This window comes from Apis cerana, linkage group LG11, assembly GCF_029169275.1.
Source record: "Apis cerana isolate GH-2021 linkage group LG11, AcerK_1.0, whole genome shotgun sequence".
Lineage (NCBI taxonomy): Eukaryota > Metazoa > Arthropoda > Insecta > Hymenoptera > Apidae > Apis > Apis cerana.
In genome coordinates, this window is record NC_083862.1 from 938,163 (window position 1) to 955,301 (window position 17,139).

General features: G+C 26.9%; 1 protein-coding gene and 1 long non-coding RNA gene across 20 annotated transcripts in view; one reads left to right on the forward strand and one right to left on the reverse strand.

The window, feature by feature from the left end:
* Nucleotides 1-17,139, forward strand: part of LOC107998497 (RYamide receptor-like) — a 102,175-nt gene that overhangs the window by 7,726 nt on the left and 77,310 nt on the right. The gene's annotated exons all lie outside the window — the stretch shown is intronic.
* LOC107998503 (uncharacterized) lies at nucleotides 11,673-15,537 on the reverse strand. Its single transcript, XR_003697857.2, has 3 exons — nucleotides 14,824-15,537; nucleotides 13,737-14,755; nucleotides 11,673-13,659 (listed from the first exon to the last, which is right to left on the reverse strand). It is a non-coding gene; the product is annotated as an uncharacterized LOC107998503 (long non-coding RNA).

Sequence of the window (17,139 nt, forward strand, 5' to 3'; positions counted from 1 at the left end):
ATAATATAATAAGAATAAAAATTCACTAATAGTCAAATGCATATTTGTATATTTATATATAATAATATATAATATATATGTATATATATTTTTTGTAGACAAATTTCTGTAAACATAATTTTTATGATATTTGTATGCACAAAAATAATGGAAATGAGCAATTATGGGAACTTCATGCTGCATTTATGTTTAATATATTAATACATTTAATTTAATTTATATTTAATGTAATACATTAATACATTCTATTTAATATAAAGTATATATAAATATACATATCTAAGCGAATGTTTCAAATTTATATTATTTATAGATATTCATCGGATAAAAATTTAAATTTACATGCAAAGTTTTTAAAATTCAATTTTAGAAATTTATATGAATTTAATATATTGCTTTATGTATTCTTAAGATAAATATTTGTTTTGCTATATGCAATATACAGTGAAATGCCTATTTTAAAAAAAAAACAATTGTATGTCAGTCCTGTTCATGATCTTTGAAACATTATTTCGTGGTCTACTTTAAATAGTAACTATTTATTTTAAATTCAAAATTTATATTATGTAATATAAACATTATGCTTAATCGATATCTGATGTTCGATTATTTTTTTATATGAATTTTTATATTTTTTTCTATACCATTTATTAATATCTATTTATCTGCATTTAAGAATATTGTTGTAATAGAAACTATTCAGAACTTTAAAATACTATTCAAGAAAGAAATGCAATTGACTATAAAAGTTAAATATAGAAAATTATTGTTTTTTAAACGTTTTTAGAGTAATTTAAGTGCAAAAGAAGTAAGGAAGTTGCACTGAATTTTTCCGATCAAGATCAATTAGTAATTTGTTGAAAATACATTTTTATCTAAATTTTTATATAGAGATAATATTTGGAAAAAAAACAGGATAAAATAAGCAGTATATGTAATATATTATTTATTATACGCTATGAATAATTTTCTTCGATAATATTGAAGACGAGACGATTTGAGTAAAGTTTTTAATGCATTCATCATATGTATAATATATATGATGATTCGTAATAACAAATATAACGAAAAATTATGGACTTTCTTATTTGGGTGTGTTGAATTATTTAAATAATAATTAATTAAGATCAAAAAATATTTACAAAATTCATTTGGTTAATTTAATTATATCATAATTATTATTTATCACATCTTTTATTAATTTTATGTGCTAATTTTTGCTTAAACAATAACATGTTAAAAATGTCTAAAGATATAATGTTTAAGAAATATTAAATTTTATATGAATTAGATAAAATTAGATAAAATTTTTTCTTAATAAAGAAAAAGTGTATATCTTTATTAAAAGATATATGTATAATATTATAATGTATAATCTTTAATTTTTTAAAAATCGATTGATCTGAAATAAGTCAAGATCCCGTTAAGATTAAAGATGTTATCTTGCGGCGTTCATGCGTTTCACAATACGAAATGTCAGATTGCATTAAATTGCTTGTTATGCAGTTCGAGGAGATACAATCGAATTTCTCCTTTTATTGGTGAAGGTCGCCACGAAATTCGTGCCAAATTATAATACGCGCTATTCTTTCACTGATATAATATTGAGTCAATTGGAGCAATTGTTTTACTTGTTTTTTTCGTGTAACAAAATTTTAGATCGCAGCTATAAAAATTTCTTTTCTTTATATATTAACCTGTTTGATATTGAAAATTATTTTAATATAATTTAATAATTTAAAATATATTATAATAGCATGAATATATTTTAAAATAATTAATTATAGAATTAACGATCTTTTTTGCAATCTAATGTAATATAAATTTAATTATGTATTTAGATAATATTGTTATGTAATTCTAATTGATTTTATTAATAATAGATTTTTTTTATTAGTCATAGTAAATAATAGGACACTTTAAAATATTTCATAGTTTTTAATATTTATCATTTCATACAATTTTTGATTATAATTTTTTTACGCGATTTTCTGTTAAAATTTATTAAAATTTAGTTCATAAAATGACTTTATCATAATGTATCTCACTTTACTAATAAATATATATGTCTCAAAAAAATATTCAATATCTATAACTCTTCACTTGTCAACAGGTTTACAATCAGGTTTTTATTTTTTCTTTATTTTTTTTTTTTTTTTGACTTTTTAAATTCGTGCATTTTATTTTAATTTACATAGAGAAAATTTGCTCCAGCATCAAGTATAGCATAAGAAGTGCAGTATAAGAATAGTAAGGTAATAAAGACATTTGGCCAAAGCCCAGAAACGCATATGTAATTCTCGTGTGTTGTAAACAACTACAACAAAATCCAGCAATCGTTTTATTTTACTAGAACTTTGCTAGATCTTATTTAGTATAAATAATATACATAATACATATATACATAATATAATATATATATATATATATAAATAACATATTATAATCTCTACTCGAAATATAAAAAAAAAATTAGATTAGATTATTTATATGGAAAACTATAATTGATCGATTAAAAAAAATAATGAAACAAAGTAAAGAATATTGTTTGAAATATTGAGAATTAAGTATAGCTGTTGTATATTTCCCAATTCTATTTTTATTTTCTTCAAAGAATGTATAGTAATACATCCCCTAGAGTTAACACGTGTTGTGGAAACCAGATTTTTTCTACCTACTACTATTTAATGGTTCTAGACTAAATAAAACTAAGTAGGAGAGAAAAATTTTGAAAAATTTCATTTTGATGATCTCTCAAAAAAAAAGTTTCCTCTATTAAATTATGTTAGATTTAAACTATTAAAAGGAAATAATAAATTCATTATACATTATATTACAATTAATATAATATTTGATTTTTCCAAATTCAAATTTATGTTAATGAAATATTAATTTCTTATTTTGGTTTAGAAACAATTAATTGTTGTTAAAGAAAATTTTCTTTATAAGTAAAAATAGATAAGAAAACTTTGAAAAATTAAATATTGTACATTTTATTTATTTTTATTATATTAATATCATTCTAATATGCATACGTATGCAAATTTAAAAGTTTAATTTTCTTAACAGATATTGCAAGCATTTGATATACACGTGTTACCTTATTGCATCTGTTATAATTCATTACAACAGCTGTTCTTGTATGAAAATATAATAAAATCATACGTTACGTGTTTGAATTTTTGATATTTAATTTTTAAAAAATTATTATTTTGTATATTATTTTGTATTCTTTAATTAACTAAAAAAAAAAAAATTAATATCGTTATTATCAATAAGAAATATAAATTAGATAATTATTTCTTTGTATTTTTGTAATTTTAAGACTGCTTGCATAATTATAATTTATTTCAAAATGTATTTGAATAAATTACAAACCGTCGCTTTTCTGGTGTTTACCACAATTTTTTATCATTTCTATCTTTTATCTCTTCTTTCTTTTCTGTGGATCAGATTCTCTTTCGTTTTTTTTCTTGTTCATATTCCAAACGCCTGTATTTTTTTATTTTTTTCTGTGTTCATTTTGTCTCTCGATACTTCTTCTATTATTTTTTTCATTTCTTTCTATTCATTTACTTTTATAAAATACATTTCGAAAGATAATTCATTTTTCGTGCATTTCTGCATTCGTGATTTTAATATTTTTTTATTACAAGGAAGGAATAGAATTTAAGAAAAATTTTTCTCTTTTTATTCTTAATGTTTTTATTTTTATTATTATTTTTTTAACGAAGCAATGACATCAATAATGCATAACTGCTTAAATCTTGATCGTTAAAAAAAAAAGAATTGAATGAACGTGTTTTCAAATTCCCAAAAGAATTGCGATCCATTTTTTTGTTTCGTCCAGTTTGTCCTTTAGCCACTCCCTATCGAATAGACCCTTTTTTCAACGTCACACCTGGTCTGTTTTTCACAAACTCAGAGATCCTCAAACTTCTTCGTACACTTCTTCCAAAAATTAGTGAAATCAATAATTGTGCATTCTGATGAAACGAGCATTTATATTCATTTCATTTTTCATTTCAGATTTCATTTTAATCGTATAATTTAAAATTTATTAAAATATAATAAAGAATATTCTTTTTATCCGCAGTATTTTAAAAGATTTTACGGTGTCTTATAAACAATTTGTTATGTATGAACAATTAGAGTTTAACAACAAGTAAAATAATATAAATCCAAAATGGCGATTCAAATTAATCGATAATATATATATATATATATATATATTGTTCACACTATGTTTGAAAAGAATCATGAGATATTACGTATTATAATATAATTATACGTAAAATATTACGCGAGATATAATAATAAATAATAAATTTGAAAATAATATCGTTTGAAAGCGAGTAAATTTGAAAGTATTTCTGCTCTTTTCTGTTCACATTCATTGAAACGAAGACAAAAAAATAATCTCATAGCTTGGCACTTTTATCCGAATAGACATTCTTTTTTATCCATGGCAATTCTTTTTTAGCTTCGATAATTCAAGGAAAGAGTCTTACAAACGGATGAAATTTATTTCTTTCCTTTTTTTTTTCTTTTTTTCCTATCTTATGAACGACAATATGAAAGGGGATATTTTTCTGCAACTAAGTTCTTTCATTTATCTTGTATCCAAGTTGAAATACTTTGAAGAGGAAAGCGATTGCTTGAGAAACTCTGTTCAGAACCATTGCCGGTTTTGGGAAGACTGTCGCCTGCACGCGTTCGTCTAAATTAGGCAGACCTCATAGTTAAGAATTTAAAGGTTCCAACTAGAGAAGGTTTGGAAGCTTTCCCTTTTCTTTTTTTTTTTTGAACGCCAGTACGATAATATCGATGGATTTTTATTATTTTTAGAAAGAAGTTTTAAAAGTTTCAATAAATTTCTTCTACGCTAAATTTAATTAAAAAAAATAATTTTTTACGAATTACACGTATATTTATAAATTAATTATTTAAAAGTGTATTTTTTCTTTACTCGATAACTCAGATGTATTACAAAAATGAAAAATGAGATTTAGAAAGATGAATATATATTTATTTTACTGAAACAGAGAAAATTTAATGATTACACTTTAATTAACAACTTTTTCTCAAACTCATAATTAACTAATTTATAGATACAATTAAATAGAAAATTTTAATTGTACATAAAAAAGTCTCAACGTACTATTTAAAAATTTCATTATTCGAATATTTCTTTTCGTCTAAATTAATTTTAAAGGATCGATCCTCGTTTTTGCTCAACAATATCGGTGCCAATAAATATTCCAAAGGATCGATTTAATTAAAAGCTGAAAAAAATTCTTTGTGATTGGTGGTGCTCACTTAATTGCTATATAACGAACCGCATTTCTAGACAGAGGCGGAAATCACCGGCACGAATATTTGAATTTCAAAATATGTCGCCTGTATTGGCCGTGATTTGCAGCGGGTTCGCGCGAAAAATATTTCATCCGCGAGATCACGTATTCGTATTCACGGATGTGGAAAACACATCGATCGTGTTATTTATTATACCTCGCTCGAAGTCAAAATAGTGATCCGAGGAAAAAATTCGAGGATACACTCGAAGTCCTGTAAATTTTTACGAGTTAAAAAATTTTTTTTGATCCAGCTATATATATTCGCGAATAAATAAATAAAAAAGAGGATGTTCCAGATAACTTTACTATCTTAATGCCTTGTTTTTGAAGATATCGCTTTTACAAAAAAATCGTAGTTTCGGATAAAAATAAAAATTCTTCTTCCAGAATGGTTATTTTGAGTAGTTTTATATGTATTCTATATATTCCTTGTAGAAAATGCGACTTCCTGGACAATTGTACAATTATTTATAATTTATTCTTCTTCGAAGGGATATTTTTATTTCGTCGAATAATATATTGAGCGATATTAATATTAACTCGGTACTAAGTATAGCATATACGAAGAAAACGTTACTGTGAATGGAGCAATTTTTTAAATAAAATCTATTCTCAGCGAAACACATTGGTTGGACAATGTTAAGAGAAGAGATCGTAAAAATAAAGTACAGAATACTTGCGAAACAGACTTTAAATGACAATTTTCTTGCTTTTTATATACATTAATTTATTCGTATATATATATATTTTTTTTTAATCTAAATTTATTAATTTAAGAGAATTACAAAGCACAATTTCGAACATCTATATTATTTTTGTTTTAAAAACAAGGCATAATATTATTTTAGCATCTATCTTAACTGGAATTCAAAAGTGTATCGACAACATGCTATAAAAATATCATTTCAACTCTTAAATTAAAGTTTCCTTTCATCTTAAGTTACATTAAATGATGTTATATTAAGAAGGATTAAAATTAGCTTGGTAAATCTTTTTTCCAGTGACAACAAATCTATCTCTTTTTGTTAAATAAATTTAATACGAAACAATGGTAATAATAAGGCGTCTTTTGCATTGAAGTTGATTAGAAGATAATTATATCAAAGATTATTTCTTAATATTATAATTTAATTTAAACTTAAAAATTAATTTAAACTTAAAAATTCATTTAAACATCTCTTTTAAAGAGCTTGCAAAATTAAAAAATTAAAAAAAAATTATTCCTCTATTCTAAAACTAAATATTCAATATTCAAATGAACCAAAATCTTATTAACGCCGGAAATAATATTAAGCTCTATTTGCATGGGAAGTTAGACAATCGAGTAATCTGGTCAGTTTCACTGTCAAACCTTTCTCTGTAAAATGTCGTTGGACCCTTGACTAAATTTATGGGTCGACAACCAGCAACATCATCTCAAATTAGGAAACTCTGCAGCCTGCGATCTCAACGGTGTGTCTTCTAACGAGCATTGTAAGAAAATGTATATATAATTGGCAACAATCTGGATCAGTATTGTACTATTTTATGCAAAAGAACAAATTACAAAAAAAAAAAAAAAAGAAAGAAAATATTTACAGACAACTTTATCAGAGAAACTTTTTTCCAATTAATATATAAATATTATAATGTAAATATTTCTTTAAGATTCATCTCATAAATTTCACACGTCGACGACAATTGAAATAAAACCCTATTTTTATACATTTCGTCGAAATAAAATTTCTTTTTTTTTTACTTGAAAAATCGCGTCTCAAAAAATTAATAAAAAATTATCATTAACAAATGTACCGATGGAATCATCACGAATGATCCTTGGTATCGTCAATTCTAAAAATGCACACTGCGAATTTCGAGCTAGATCGAGGAAAAGTATCAATTCCGTTCCTCCATCATTAAAAAAAACTCTCTTCCACTTGGATGCTCGCCCGAGTTCCGCTAATGACGACAGCGTTATGGAGATCGCTTGTGGACGATCCGATAAAGGGCTCAGTCACGGGAGATATCGGAGAATTACTCAAACATCGAGAAAAGTATAATTTTCGAGTGGAATGCGGGTATTAAAACGGGCGTAGGGAAGTTTACGATGTGATTTGCGCGAGCAACTCTTTCAAAATTGCTAAAGTCAGCATGTAAAGGATGGTGGATGGTTGGAAGTAAACGCCCTCGCATTCCACTATAAACGATGCACCCTAAATGAAATTACCCGTTAGAAATTAGATCGTAGTCAAAAGGTCTCTTCCTGCGGCAATGTCCGACCGAAATTTCTACGTTGAAATTAGTGCGCCACGGGTATACGTACTGGCGTTTAGTAAATACATCGGTGTGTGTGTGTGTATACACGTAACGTTTCAGTGGCATTTGGTAAGAAACGCGGTAACTGCGCAGTTTATTTCGGGCGTATCATACACGCGTGTGTATGTACGTGCGTGGTAAACCGAGAACGTGTAAATAAGATTTTTGGTGAAGAGGGATTTATTATGAATCACTCTTACCTGATACGAAAGAAAAGATAATACAGGATGTAAAGATTATCGAAAGAGAGCGATCTATGATATCAAGGTCACATTTGTAAGCAGCGTTGTAAAAATTTGTTATTGACATCTCTAGAATATGTAATAATAGTAGACGAAGTTTTAAAATTTTATATTCTATCCTTTCTCTCCAAATTTTATATCGATCGATTATCGAAGTCTTTCGGAACTTTTATTCAAATTGAGTGAGTTTCAAACAAGTTCTTTTTATTTCTACAATTACGTCGAACGGAGTCTAAGTCGACTCGAAAGAGCGGAAAAAGCACTTAGGCGGAACTAATACGATCGGCTTTGAGCTAGAATTTTCTAGAGATTTCTAGTAACGTTACGATCTTCGAGCAGGAGACAACCGTTGTTAGGCACAGTGCCTCTTCCTATTCGTCGTTCTTCACCTGCTGGTCAACGACATGGAAACTTTCTTCGTGACAATTTGACGTATTCACCGGGGCTACTCGGCTTTTGTTGCCTTTTTAAGCGTGCAACACGAGACTCGCTAGTTGCGACTTCGCCGCGCTCGGCACGAACAACTCCAGACTTTCTTTGAAGCTACCCGGCCGAGTTGCTCTCAAGTGGAAATCCATTGTTTCTTTTTGCTACGTGCTCTAGTTTTTCGATTTAAGAGAGCTGTCAGTGTTTCTCTTTTTTTTTTCTTCCCTTCTTTTTTTTTTTTTTTTTTTTAAAGGAATAACTTTGATTGACGACTGTTTCAGTTCAAGGAATGTGCATTGCAATTGGATATTTGAGATATTTTAAACGTGAAAAAATATACGGACATGTATATACAAGTTATACAAAAATAAATAATGTACATATATATATAAATATACATATGTATTACAAAAAATATGTTAGGTTTAATTCTTATTAATTTTCACGTACGTATTTTATTTTACAAATTTACAAAGAAAATAATTTAAGAGTATAAAAAACAAATATTGTATAATTATTACAAATGATTAATTTGTTAATTAATTTCTTGTTGTATTGTTAATGTAATTAGATATTTGGCCTAAAATATTACATATTATTATTATTGTGAAAACTAATTGATGATAAAATTGAAGATATATTGTATTTTCATTTATATATATTTGTATCATGTAATAATTATTGAAATTCTTTTTATGTTAAATATAAGTACATAATTTTTTTTGCATAATTTATTTCTATTTTTATTTAAATGATATTCAATATTGAATATAATAATTAAAATTATATTTTTATATTACAAATATTTAAATACAAGAATTTAAAACTCAATTGGATAATTGTTTAAATAAAGAAGTACGATTAAAATAAATGGAGATAAAGTGTGATGAACGATTGAAATGAATGTTCAAGTATATAAAATTGGCGAGTCAGATAAAAAAAGGTGATTATTTCGCCATTTAATAAAGTAGGAACGAGAAGGTTGAATGACACGAGAGGTGTGCGAAAATGACTGTGCAAAATTTAAAAGAGAAATTCGAAACCAAATAAAAGAATATAGAAAAGGTAGAGATAAAAGAAGAGGTTCAAATTTAATGCTAAAGCATGATCAAATATACGAGGCAGAAATAAACTGCATCCATACAGATGACAACCATCATGACAAGGTAGATTTTTGTTCTTTCTAATTGTAAATCTTCAAATTTTGAATAGAGATATTTCTTTCTTTATTTATTGTGAAATCATTATTTTTAATTCTCAGGAAAAATTGATAGATCAAATAATGTACTACAAACAATGAATTAATTAGAGATTGAAATATTTTTTTATATATAATAATATTTTTTATAATTTCGATTCGATGTAAAGTCAATTTCTTCTGAAAAGAATTGTATAATATTATTTGAAAGATGAAATGCAATTTATTCTAAGCATGTCAAATATTTATAGTCCATTTGTAAATCCCAATAAAAATAAAATAAAAAATAAAAGAAGTAAAAATTTAAAGAAAAACATATAACTAATTACGTTACAACCAAAATTTATTTTTTTTCCAATTTTAAAATTCTATGTAATTACATCTATGATATTAAGAATATTTTACATTCTATCTGCAATTTTTATTATTTCTAATCCCATTTCTTTAACTAAAAAAATATATCACAAAGTTTTACATTTATTTAATATTATCAGCCATAAAATTCATTTTCATTCTAACTCGTGGATAAATTATTCAATCCTCTTTTAAATTAAAAAAATTTTGCTTCAATTAATCGATCTACATTAATTGGTAACGCCTAACTTGCAGTTAATTATAATGTTCAAGATGCAAAAGAGATGTCGAGGTAGTTCGAGTGGTCTGCTCGTTAAAGACAGAAGGTCGCAGATTGGCTTATCGTTTCCAATCGATCGAGATTTACGTTACGTGATGTTCCATATCAAGCCAACAATCGTTCCAACCCCGTTTGAGATGCAAATCGTGATCAGTGACGTGCTTCTTCTACCACCCCATTCGATACGCCTCCTCACCACTTACACGCGTATAATGATGCTGAAGATTGATTAATCACTCGGTTATCGTTATTACGTTATCGAGATTACGCTAGCTGAATTTGCAAAGATATTCTTATCGTAATTTTCTTGAAATAATGATATTTTTATTCACGTTACAACTGCTAAATTAAGTCAAATTTTTTGGTTCAAATTTTTCTTGCAATTGTTAAAAAAATGCACAAACGGTTTTGGCAAAATTAATATTATTTTTTATTAATCACATATATTTAATTATTTTTATCATAGCATTTTGATTTTAGTCATTCTCAATACGTATATAATTGTCGATTCTAATGTTAAAGAATTTTCTTTACTGTTTCTAATGCATATAAATGAATATTATATACCACTGAAATTTGAAATAATAAAATATGATATATAATATATTCATAAAAAAAATATATTTTTCAGCCAAGAAAAATAGAAAGTTAATTTTAGTTTTAGAATTTTAATTTTCTATAATTCTCTTTTTATAACTAATTTTGTAACTAATCGTACTTGTTTCTTTCTCATCTTTTTAAATTGTCTAGAAATATATTTGATAAAATATATTTGATAATGATGATGCAATCCTGGAGAACGAGATTTATCTACATATATCAAGTATATAATTAATTATTTAAAAAATTTTTTAATATATAATGGATGTAGATATATTTATATAAAGATAAAAAGGATGAGTTAATTGGATTGCTGAATAAGGCGAAAGTAATTAAAACTTGATTTTAAATCTTCTCTTGAATTCAACGTTGCTGAGATCTTGCACATTCGAAGTATTTGAAATGAAATAATTGCATTTATTAATAGTATGTAAAATAAAATTATTTCATTTATGTAACTAATTTAATCGTTTATTAAATACGATCTTCGTTGAATATAATTATATTATATCATATCGTAAAATTTTTATTTTAATGTTGTCGATGGAAAAAGATGAAGATTTTGATCGAATTAGATCAAAATTAGAATCAAAATTAGATCTTGTATTTATCAATTAAATTATATAATAGTAAATAAGCATGATTCATCGTATTATATTCATTTTAGAAAGTCACTGATAATATTATAAAAAAATAATTATGTATCAAGTAATTTATATTATTATACAATCAAAAGTGTTGTGAAATTACATAAGATATTCCAGTTTCTTAAATATCAAATGTATTTTATAAGTAAGAATAAGAGAAAAATCTAATATAATAAGATTTTATTATTTTTCTGATTATTTCTTAAAAATAAAAATAATGGAAATATCTGAAAAAAAATGTTGATAATGATAATGAACAGATTGTATAGATAATTATGCAAATCCAAAATAGAATAAAATTAAATAAAAATTTATTTTTTTAAAACGTTTATTTTTGTATTTTATAGATTTTTCTTTTTATATTTAAATTTTTCATAAATATCATGTATAAATATCTGCATACTAATAATATATTAATATTAAATTTAAACTTGAAATTATCGTAAATGATCTTAAATCGATCCATATTAATTATTTTACATTGAAGAATTATCCTTTTACTTTTTTTTTGGGATACTTGCAGTCGAACATTCCACATTCAACAATGTTTTCAAACTAACCTCAACATTCACGTTCCAATCACGTACGGCCATATTGAATAGCATTTGTGCTCGTGCACCGACTGTTAGTGTGAATTGAATGAATTTTCTTCCTATATATACCAAATCGCATACAACACATTTGAATCGGATAGACAATGGTATTTTCTCATTTGCAACTATTTAACCAATGGAATTGAATTTAATTACTATCACGATAGCTGCTAGTTCCATTTTAGTCGGTTGATTCGAACCACAATTTGCGGTTCATCTTTTTCGTCTTAACGTTGGCTGATGCATTTGTAACGTTCATTAACCTCGAAAATTCTCTATATAATGAAGAGTTGCTTTTCGATCCAATTTCGAATTCACAGCGGTATTACTCGTTTAGTGGCAATTGATTGTCACATGATTCGAGTGATGAGCATGGTGATTTGCGCGTACAACTTTACTTGTACTTCCAATAATATATATATATATATATATGTAACATATAATTATTTTTCTATTTAAATAGAAATTATGTTGAAATCTGCACATTTTTAATGATTATAAAATATTATAAAAAATCTGAAATTGAATTCGATATCTTCAATCATGAATTCGATTTTAGAAGCAATCAACGAATGATCGTCAAATCCCGATTCAAATCCCGAAGAGAATTAAAATATATTCTAACGTACACGCTTTTAGAAATTCATGATGTACTACTTTAAACTCCAATAGTTAGAATGGTCGTGGCGGGATTGTATATTAAGCCAGACCGACATGTATGCAGAGACGATTCGATTAACTTAATTACAGGAATCACGAAATCTGTTAGTCGAGTCGAGACTCGGGTCTATTCATGGCAGCTCGAGCAAGCGGGACCTTTGGACATGGTCGATGGAACACGTGGTGTAAAATTCGTTGGCTTTCCAATGGCGAGATTTGGAGGAGAGTGCAGGACCAACGGAAGCTGCCGGTGGTTACCCAGCAAAGCCTCCAATCGATACAGCTTCCCTTTACGTTCTACTCCCCTTCGTTTGGGTGTGGTGGTGGTGCTGCTGTCGGGCTACCTGTTAGATATGCTACATGTGTGTGTGTACATTCGATGATTGCTCCTCTTTCGTTTGGTCTTCTTATATCCGAGTATTAATTTCTTGGGTATGAATTCTCTAGCTTCAATTTTGCGCTCTAAGCGAAATTGGTTGTTGAATCAACCGTGCAAGATTGGTCTTCCTATGTTAAGGCCATAAATTTTGGGATCTTCTTGGCTTTCCCTATGTTTGCCTATACTTGGGTCCTAAATTTTAGACTTCTCTGCCTTCTTTCTTGCGGCTTATCTTATCTTACGTGCACTGGTAGCTGAATCAACCGTTCAAAGGTTAACCTTCCTATTTTAGCTATATAATTTCAGATATTGAGATATGGTTCTTTAGAATTTTTCATGTGTCTTAGAAATTAATCGTTGTATGAAATAATGTAAAGTCTAGCCTTTCCATGTTTAAAACTTTTAGTTTAAATTTCTTTATATTGTAGTCTTTCTATATGCGCTCTACGAAAAGCTGATAATTAAAGCGTGCAAAAATTGATTTTTTATCTTTGCGCTATAAATCTCAGAAAATAACTCCTTTAACTTTTTTCTTGCGCTTTCTCTTTGTCCTATTTTATGCGCTTTAAGAAGAATTGAGAGGACAAGGCGTTTGTTCTTTCTATGCTTAGGTCTTAAATTTCAGGACCTAAAAGATTTATGAGCTTATTTTCTAGCTTTTTAAAGCGGTTAAGAAAAAATATAATCACTGGACTATTATTATACCTGATATTACACATATTGGCTATTCCCAAATATATCTTTGAAATATTATCCACATGAAATTAACTTAGGATAAAATAATACAGATTCGCAAATCTCATGACATTTGATTTTTAACATTTAAAACCAACATTTTATGTGGCTGATTGTTCTGAATCCCTCGTGTATTACAAATCTATCCAATATTGCAGTTCTATCGCGTGTATTCGTTCTTCCCCTGCATCAGTTATATCGGCTATGCAACCAGCCAGCCGCATTCAGCGGAATTTCCACTCGAACCGTGCAAAAGCGTAATATAAAAATTTAAAGGGCGATGTTTTAATTCAAAATAAGACAAAAATCAAAAATAAAAAAAATTACCTGAAACATCTCCTCGCTCTCAAGTATATCTTCGTCTATTTTCAATCGTTAATAACTAAAGTCCTTTTATCCTTTTATTTTTATTCTTGACAGCCATTTTATTTTGGCTTCTTTTTTTTTTTTTTTTTAAATACCTATAGCCAAACTCCCTGTGTATATATTTCAATTCCGCTCCATCACGTTCGATTCCTGTGATCTCAACATGACAAGGACCGATCGCATTTCACGCTTGTTCCCCGAACAGAATATTTCCGGAATAAATAAATGCACGCTAGCCTGCTTGTTAATTACTTTCCGAAAGGCAAAGCATACTGCAACACAGTTTTTCAATGGTGAATCAATCGCGCGGAATGAATTGCATTTGACGCAACAATCCAACGAAAGATATGGCTTTACAAAGGCACGGACGCATATTTAACGGGCAAATGACGAAATATCGATGCATCAGCGAAAATCGATAGACAGGGAATCCATTCGATTATCGATGCATACTACAATATTGGTAATCGTGGTGCAATAACGGTCCTCTAGATCTAATTTTCTCCTTAATCGATCCGGAGTAGCGCTGCGTGGATTTTGGGAGTCTGGGAATTTGCAACGAGATGAACTTTGTTTTGCGAATAATTCCATGGATATGATGGAAGTTTTTATTCAATATTTACCTGAAACATTTTTTGGTATCAAAAACAAATTAAATTCTCAATAAATTTGACAAAGTTACATGACTTACTTTGTAAATTCCTGAAATATTCTATTAGGAAAATGATAAAAGAATATTTCATGTTGCGAAAAAGGCAATTCTAAAAAAGAAATAAGTATGCAAACGGTAAGTATCCGTAGAAGAAAACTGAAAAAAAAAAAAAGAAAAAGAAAAATGTTCTTAAAAAATGGCAGCTGGTAAGTATTATAAAAGGTAAGTATTTTATAGGTAAGTATAATAAAATTTGAACAAAATAAAATTTTAAGAATTTTGCCATCTCTTCTCAACTTATATTCTTCTAATACAATTGAAATTTTTATCAGAAAAAAATTTGTGTTTAAATACACGTAAAATATATATCAAACATACAAAAAAATATATATATGTAAAAAGATTTTTTTTATTGTTTGAAAATCTTTAAAAAAGTTCCTTTCATTCTGGTCTTTAAGATACAATTATCAAAGATTCTTCTGAAAAAAATTATTGGTACATTTTGTTCGTCGTGTTTCCGAAATGAAATACATTTTTCTTGCTGTTTTTATTTCTATTTTTTCCCTTCATTTCCTAAAAAGACACAATTCGCTATAATAAGAATATCTTAAAGTATGGTTTAAAATTATATTAAGAACATTTTTAAAATCTGAAAACATTTGAAATCCAGAACAATTTTTGTAATTTTTAGCTATATTTTCTTTACAGTTTTTATATTAAAAATGATCGATATAAATTAATTCCAATTCCATTCTTTTAATTTTTAACATAGCAATATATTTTCTCAATATAAAACCTGTTTTTTAAGTAAGAATAAATGAATGATTATAATAATGTATACGATTTATTTATAATAAAAAAAAAAACTAACCTAAAACACAATGTATTATTTATATTGATGAAATATTTACTTACATATGTATAGCACGTATATTCTTCAAATACAATTTCTTCAGAAAAATATTTTTTCTTTATTACTCTTCTTTATATTATTAAATATTCTTATTTAAATAAATAATTTATAAATTAGACTTTATTTATTAGGCTCTTTCCTTTGATTCTATAAATTTTGAATAGAATCCATTTTATCGATAAGTTAAACGAAGATTTAAATATTTTCTAGGATCAACGCCATCTCGCGTTTGGATCACCGAAGCTCCGACTTGTTATTAGCATAGCAGAATATGCAAGGAGGTATGCGGATTCGCGTGACGTCACAGACAAGGAACGCAATATTTGCAAGAAGGACAGAGAGAATTTTCCACCATTACAATGACACTACATGGAAAATTCATTAATTTCTTGCTTTCTACCAAAAACTTCGATACTTTTAAGCTTGCATCTTGAAGCTAGAACCTCAGACAAGCTTCTCATAACAATTTTAATGCAAAATTCTTTTTAAATAATTATTTATTAACGATTAAGTCCTCATAGTCTCTATTGCATCAAAGACGCCATATTGAAAATTCATTAATTACTCGTTTCCTACTAAAAATTTCGTCACTTTTAAGCTTGCATCTTGAAGCTAGAACTTCAGGCAAGCTTCCCATAACAATTTTACTATAAAACTTGTTTCAATTAATTATTTATTAACGATTATTGTACAGAATATCTCAGTTGTAAACCTTTGTTCGATAATCGAGTAATAAACAATTAATTTATTTATTTAAATAATAGTAAAATTATGCATGAAATTTATATGTAAAACTTGTCTGAAGTTCTAGCTTCAAGATGCAAGCTTAAAAGTATCGAAATTTTTGCTAAAAAACAAGAAATTAATGAATTTTCCATGTGGTGTCATTGTAATGGTGGAAAATTCTCTCTGTCCTTCTCGCACAATATTGCGTTCCTTGTCTGTGACGTCACGCGATTCCGCATACCTCCTTGCACATTCTGCTATGCTAATAACAAGTCGGAGCTTCGGTGATCCAAACGCGAGATGGCGTTGATCCTTGACAATTTTATTTCTGTTTAACTAACAGTAAAAGTATATTCCGTTTACAATTGCAGAATTAATACAAAGAACGATCTTTGTCAATTGTTTACAAAAAATGAAAATATTTAAAAATTAAAAATTTTTTTTAATAAATTCAAGTTTTCCTGAGCGAAATAGTCGTTATACATTGTATTGCATAATTATTGCGTGTAATGTTTGTAATTATATGCAGAATAATTATATCAAATTAAATCATAAAATTCTGATATATCTTGATTGAAACAAGGATCGTTTTTATTATAAATCCTTCATATTATAGAATAGGAAATAAATATAACAGCAATTCTATAATATTTAAATATTTGTTAATAAAAGAACAAAAAATAATCTGTATGTGTTCACAAGTAAGAAACTTGTCT